This window comes from Bufo gargarizans, chromosome 8 (genome assembly GCF_014858855.1).
Source record: "Bufo gargarizans isolate SCDJY-AF-19 chromosome 8, ASM1485885v1, whole genome shotgun sequence".
Classification (NCBI taxonomy): Eukaryota; Metazoa; Chordata; class Amphibia; order Anura; family Bufonidae; genus Bufo; species Bufo gargarizans.
This window is the reverse complement of record NC_058087.1, coordinates 76,673,214-76,679,968: the sequence shown is the minus strand read 5'-3', so window position 1 is coordinate 76,679,968 and position 6,755 is coordinate 76,673,214. Positions and strand designations below refer to the sequence as shown.

The 6,755-nt window shown below is 43.5% G+C and overlaps 1 protein-coding gene across 1 annotated transcript in view; it reads left to right on the top strand.

Moving 5' to 3' along the window:
* The first annotated feature begins 4,863 nt into the window (after window positions 1-4,863).
* The window catches only part of LOC122945807 (aldehyde oxidase 2-like), a 166,680-nt gene continuing 164,788 nt past the window's right edge, over window positions 4,864-6,755 (top strand). The window contains exon 1 of the mRNA XM_044305024.1: window positions 4,864-5,025. The gene's annotated coding sequence lies outside the window, so the exon portion shown is untranslated. The remainder of the gene's footprint in view (window positions 5,026-6,755) is intronic.

The window sequence follows — 6,755 nt, the reverse complement described above, 5'->3', positions numbered from 1 at the left end:
TCAACCTGTGGTCAACAGAACCTTGGGTAGCCACATGGTGGCTAAATGTGATAAATGATTTTCCTATACAATTTGATTAGTATCATTATTGAGAGGTGGGAATTTTAACAGATTTAGTAAAGGTTACGTTTTAAAATGGGTAATTTTTGTAACTCAGTGATAGAATTGAGTGACTACCTTGTGTAATAAAAATACAATCATCCAGTCAGGTGCGAGAGAACTGAATAAAGGACTGACAGTGTAGCAGAGAACCAAAGTGGAAAGGAGTAGAATCCCGGCCAGCATAATTTACTGAAGAGATGAAGACCCTGAGAATCCTTCTGAGCACTTGCAGACCACTAAAAGTACCTTGATCCAAAATCATGCTTCTGTGTTGCTTGGATCTGCTGGGGAGAGGGTGCTCTGTGACCAGAAGTCCCTGCGTATTCTGCAAGTGGTTGAGAACCACTTCCAGCATGTTCTTTTACCTAGACATATATCAAGTGAGCTGTACCACACCAGCCTAAGGGCTCATGCACACAAATGTATATTTTTTTCCGCTTCCGTGCATTTTTTTGGGAGGCCTGTATACGGATCCATTCCTTCTATGGGTCCGCATAAAAAATATTAATATGCTTAATGTGCATTTCATTTCCGCATGACCGTTCCGCAAAAAAATGGAATATGTCTGTCACGTGGCGCCGACGGCAGGTTCCCCCTATTCACCGCCGTCAGCGCTCTGCGGTTCATACGGAGCAAGGACGTGCGCTACTCCCTCGTCTCCACAGCAACGAGGGACGGGGAGGATCTGGCCGCGCGTATTCCCTTGGCGCAGTCAGCGGCCTTCGCGTCCATGGCAACTGCGGTAAGCCTGAGCACCTAGCTAGCTGATCACTCCGTTCCGCAAAATGCTAAATTTACATAGCCGGTATCCATGTTTTGCAGATCTGCAATTTGCGGACTGCAAAACAGGCAACGGTCATGTGCATGAGCCCTAAAGGTGTGATCAGAGACTGAGGCTATGGAGGCCCTGCATGGACTTGTACGGTTGCTTTGTGTGTATGTCAGAAACTGTACTGCCAAGTTGTATGCCCATTAGAGACTGTGGCCACCAAGCTCTGTGCCAATAATTGTAACCAGCAAGATGTGTTCCTATTTGTGACTGTAACCAGCAAGCTAAGTGCCACTGTTTGTAACCTGCCAATGCAAGTTTAAAGTGTTACAAAATAACTAATTCCACAAAAATTACTGTAAAAAAATGCCATGAAAAATGCTTGGAATGCTTGGCCTATTGTATAAACATTTAAAAACACTGCAAAAATAGTGTGCTTGAAAAAGACCTAATGCAGAATCTGATGGAGTCTTCCTTTTCAATTTGGAGGCATATGGAGGTACATTAGGGCCCACAGAGGTTGCAGGTGTCGTATTACAGTTTTGTACACACTGGAGGTGTACAGAGCAATAATAACACCATATGCACATTCCCAACATAGAGAATTCAGCATTATTAATCATCCTACAGACCAGGGCCGATTCTATAGCCGGGCGAGGGGAGCAGCCGCCCAGGGCGCATTACTCCAGCAAGTAGAAGGGGCGTGCCCGCCTGGCAGCCTGTGTCTGTCCCTGTCTGACGAGTCTCAGGACGTACCGCGCGGTCCACAGCTCTGAGGGGCAGGGCTGGGGTGGCATGTCCTGACCAGCATCTGCGATCGCCCTGTCTCCTTACAGTCTAGTCCAGCACCTGCTGGGTCCTGCTGTGTGGTGGGCAGTGTCATAAACATTTTGAGATGAGCTCAGCTAGGCATGTGCTGGTCACTTTACTGTGCAGTCCAGTTCTGCTGGTGCGTGATGCCAGTAGCTCAGCCCCCCTGTCTTGTCTAGCTGTTCAGCACCTCACAGTTGGTCCTTAATGTGTGAGGCTTTGAGCCACATGGGCCATAGACAAAATGGACAGGAGGGGACCCCATTTGACTTCTAGGGGAGAGTTTTCTAGGCATGTTCTGTGACCTGTGCAGAGGTCAGGAGGGAGCTGATGAACTGTGATATCATATACGGTGAATGGTGGATCCTGCCTTATTTATACATAGGTGTTACTTGTCATTGTAATTCTGCCTGTTGGAATAATCTGATAAGTACTGAAAAGTTACCTGTACAGAACAAGAACGACCATGAAGAATCAAGACCTATTATTAGACCTAGTGGACAGTGTGAAAATTGCAGGATTATATACATTTTTGTTATAGATAGTGACATGGAAAAATTAAAATAAATATTTTAACATAAAACATGATTTAAACAATAGGTCATATTCTCATGAAACATTCCCTTTAACTCTTTAGTGACCACCTATGTGCCTTTTACGACAGTCTCTAAGGGACCTTAGACTGGGCCACTGTAAATACTAATCACTGCACAGGTCTCATGTGCAGTGGAGAGCGGGTGCACGTCTGTTACATGTTAGCTGCGCTCCTACTCTAACAGCCCAGACTGTCAAGAATGCCGATTCATTTAACATTTTACATGCTGTGGTAAATGTCGCCGATGGCATGTAAGTGGCTACAGAGGGAGCGGACTCCCTTTGTCTCCCATCTGCACCCCGCAAATGAGATCACAGGGTGCTGATGCCAGTGTTGCAGGCTGGGGCCTAGTGTAGGCCCCAGGCCTCCCTTCAGCACCTCTCTGGTGCAGCCTGCTGGTGAATGTCAGAATGTACTGACACTAAAATACAATGCACTATAGGAATAGTACAATGTATTTTAGAAGAGATCAAAAGATCGCCTATTATACCAATCATAATCCCCTTGTGGGACAATAAATAGTTAAAAAAAAGTAAAATAAAATTCCACGTAACAAAAAAAACACCTTTTTTCATTGTAAAATGCTTTTTAATGTAAAAATTGCCGGCACTACGCAATTATGATGTAATTTATTCTGTATGGTGAACAATGAAAAAAAAAATGCAATGATTGCTGCTTTTTGCTTATTTGCTCCAAATTTTATAAAAAGCAATCAAAAAGTATTTAGTGCCCGAAAATGATGCAAATTAAAACAAGTTGTACCACAGAAAATTAAGCCCTCACACAGCTCCATAGAAAGAAACATTTCAAAAAGAGTCTTGGGATGCAGTGATAGATTTCTCCTTTTTTAAAAAAAAAAAAGTTTTTATTGTGCCAAAGTAGTAAAGCATATTGTGTTTTTACTTCGCTGTAATTGTACCAATCCAGACAGGAGTGGTTTGGGAACTAAAAGTTGCCCTGGAAAAAAATCCTAAAAATGGCGGGGGCAACATAATTATGCAGGGCCAACAGAAGTAGGCAGGGCCAGCAATGCCATAGTGCAGAGCAATATACCGCCCCAGCTGAACCAAATACCACGAGTGCAGCACAAAATACTGCCACTTGCTAAACAGTATTCCACTATATCACTCTCTTGAGGACATAGATACAGTTCAATCCAGGAGGACTCCTGTGGCTGCTGGCCAGGTGCGTAGGAGAGAATCAGATAGTTATGTACCTGGCTGGCGGCCGCGAGAAGGGCTTGGGTGTCCCTCCTAGAGATCGGCCCACTGGGAAATTTTCCTGTAGGGTCTTATGGTCAATCCATCCAGGGGATTTATTGGGCAGACTAGATTGGCCAAATGGTTCTTATCTGCCGACACATTCTATGTTTCTATGTTTCTATGATAAAGTCATCATGTTATTTATGCCGAAAAAAGAACACTGCAAAATGTATAACGTAAAAACTTAGTGGCAGTATTGCAGTTTTTTTTCCCATCTCCTTCCCAGAAACGGTTAATAAAAGTTAATCAGTGAGTTATATGTACCCCATTAAAAACTACAACTTGTCCTGAAAAAAAACAAGCCCTCATATGGCTGGATAGACAGAAAAATAAAAAAGTTATAGCTCTTGGAAGGAGACGAAAAAAGCCCAAGACAGGCTGGCCACTATGGGGTTAAAATACCGTACAATACAGTAATGCTAGCATCAGCGTTAGTCCCAGTGCACAGGATTCGGGGCAATTATCTTGATTTCACAGGTTTCAAGCAACAAACATTCTTTGAAAGTAAAAAATAAGAAAGTATGATAGGGCGTGATTGATAATGAACTTGTGACTATGGCAATGAGCATTTCTCTTCTGTAACACCGTCATATTTATTACAGTAGGGCAATAAAATCGCTTTGTTATCTAGACAGGGCTGGGACCATCTAGCAGTAAAGTACAACCATGACAGAGACATCCATAAACCAATGTAATGCTCCTCCTATGGGAGCCCTGGGATATGCATTCCGTCCTGTAAAGCCCCCTGTTTTTTCCCCGTTTATGTCCTGTCTTGTTAGTCTTTTTCCCTATGTCTCACAATATTTCCGTGTATAATGTGGTTTTATGCTGCATTAGTTGTATGCTTAGCAGGGACACGTCTTTCTCTCTCTCCATCTGAAAGGTTTGCGTGTAGTGTCCCTGACTTGTTCACTTACCTTCTTTAGCTTTGGATAGCCCTGTACTATATTACTGATTAGTCAATTCTATACAAATCTGATAATACATTAGTATTGTAGCTTGTAAGAAATAAGAAGTATCACTAGACGAAGCTACATTCATTCTCTAGTGCAAAAGAATCTCCTGGAAATGAAATGGTTAAACATAAGTCTGAGTGAATGCCTTTGAACCGCGCATTACATGGCATCTACAGCTCACATCCCACATTATTCCCATACACAAGAGGCGGCTTTACTCATTGGAAAAACTGGTTTGAGGGCTGTATGACAAGGTCAAGCGATGTGTGCCCAGCCCTTGGGATATGACAGCCCAGCCAGGATGTGTACAAGCCGTGTGGAGTGATGACAAGGGAGGGGCTTCTCACACATTACCTGCCTAGGTGTGGAACTTCGAGTCAGACCAGCTTACACAGCAGCCAGGCCGCCCATTAAACAAGACAGGAAAAACCGTGACAGACGCCTGAGAACGTGATGGAGGCTGCTGGGCTAATGTGACTAGCTGTACGCTAGAGAACTCCTTCACCTTGTGTGCTCTACCTACAGTCTCAAGTAAGTAGGAACCTACAAACCGTGTCATGTCCTACCTAGTATGTATGGCTGTCAACATCTACAATGTACCTGCCTCTGCCTCCGGCGCTACCTGGCCTACTTTACACTGCAGAGATGAGGGTGCTATAGGAGGACATCCTGTATGTGAACCTCCATGGATGGACTAGCTGGACATAAACATTCAACCTGAAGGATCATCTGACAATTTCTAGGAGGTTGCTTCAAGTGTTTTCTGACTCTGCTGTATTCTCACCAGGCAATAAACTGTTTAAGATGCATAATGCTGAATCTTTCTGCTTTTTCACTTTAAATTAGAGCATGCCCCTTATAGCACAGAGCTAGTGTAATAATGCGCACTAAAGAACCCAGATCAGGGGTTTGGGGTCATTAAACCACCATCATGCCGATATAAAACCTGTACCTCCTGCAAGGCATAGTTACTAAAGACGGACGTAACTTATTGGGTGGTGATTCTGGGGTTTATCTCCAGTGGCATTGGGCACATGCGCCACTGAAGCTGAGGACAGTGTACCTCACCTTACTGTGCATGACCTGCACACTGGCGCATGTGCAGTGAAGTCAGTTATACCACCTCTACTTTATGGGCACGATGCACATATGCCATGTGGCACTGGAGATGAGTGGCAAACCCATCTCCTGGTAAGTTAGATATTAATTTACTATTCTAGCATGGACAGACGTGTTTAATGTTGACGGTTTGGGAACTATACTGCTTTCATAATGTCTGTCTGCTGGTCTTATTCCTTATTATAGGTGGGCAGCCCAATGGGCCTCACTATTTTTTGAGTGCATCCTTGGGTATGAATAATTATGTTTTGTTATATTTAGGTGGTGTGCTTGGCTTTTTGTGTACCCTTTTCCTTCTTTTTTTGTGTGCTTATATTTTTCATGGTACTTTTGCCAAACCCTTGGTATTCATTCTGGTGCTTTCATTCTGGGGGTGGCTCACTTCAGCCAATGGCATTTATTGAAAGTTAATACAAGGCACTTACTAATGTATTGTGATTGTCCATATTGCCTCCTTTGCTAGCTTGCTTCATTTTTCCATAGCATTATGCACTTCTGGTTTCCATGGTTATGACCACCCTGAAATCCAGCAATGGTGGCCGTACTTGCACAACATAGGAAAGAGCACTGTCCTATGTGTGTTACCTCGGTCCCGGTCACCAGACAGATTAACTATAGTATTTCCATGTCAGGGATGCAAAGGAGGTGTCGCTAACCCCCCAAAAATGGCTTTATGTCACCCACAGAATTAACAGAGAGATTAACTATTGTATTTCTGTGTCACGGGTGCAAAGGAGGTGTATCTCACCACACAAAAATGGCTATAGTTCACCAACAGAGAGGCCGACACTTCTTCCTATAGTGTGCAAGTACAACCACCACTGATGGACTGCAGGGTGGTCGTATCCATGGAAATGAGAAGTGTATAATGTGGTGGAAAAATGAATGCAGCCAGCAAAGGAAGCAATATGGATAATAATAATACATTAGTGAGTGCCTTGTATTAACTGTGTCTACATGATAAATGCCCTTTGCTGAATTGAGACGACCCCTTTAATGACCAGCTATGTTTCTGTTTGTAGCAAATGCTGGTCTGTAATACTGTATATCTCTGATCTGCATGATGTACAAGGTACTCTGCACACAGTATTACGTTAATATAATCCAGCTTTGATGGTTCCCAGCTGATCTGGAAGTGTAAA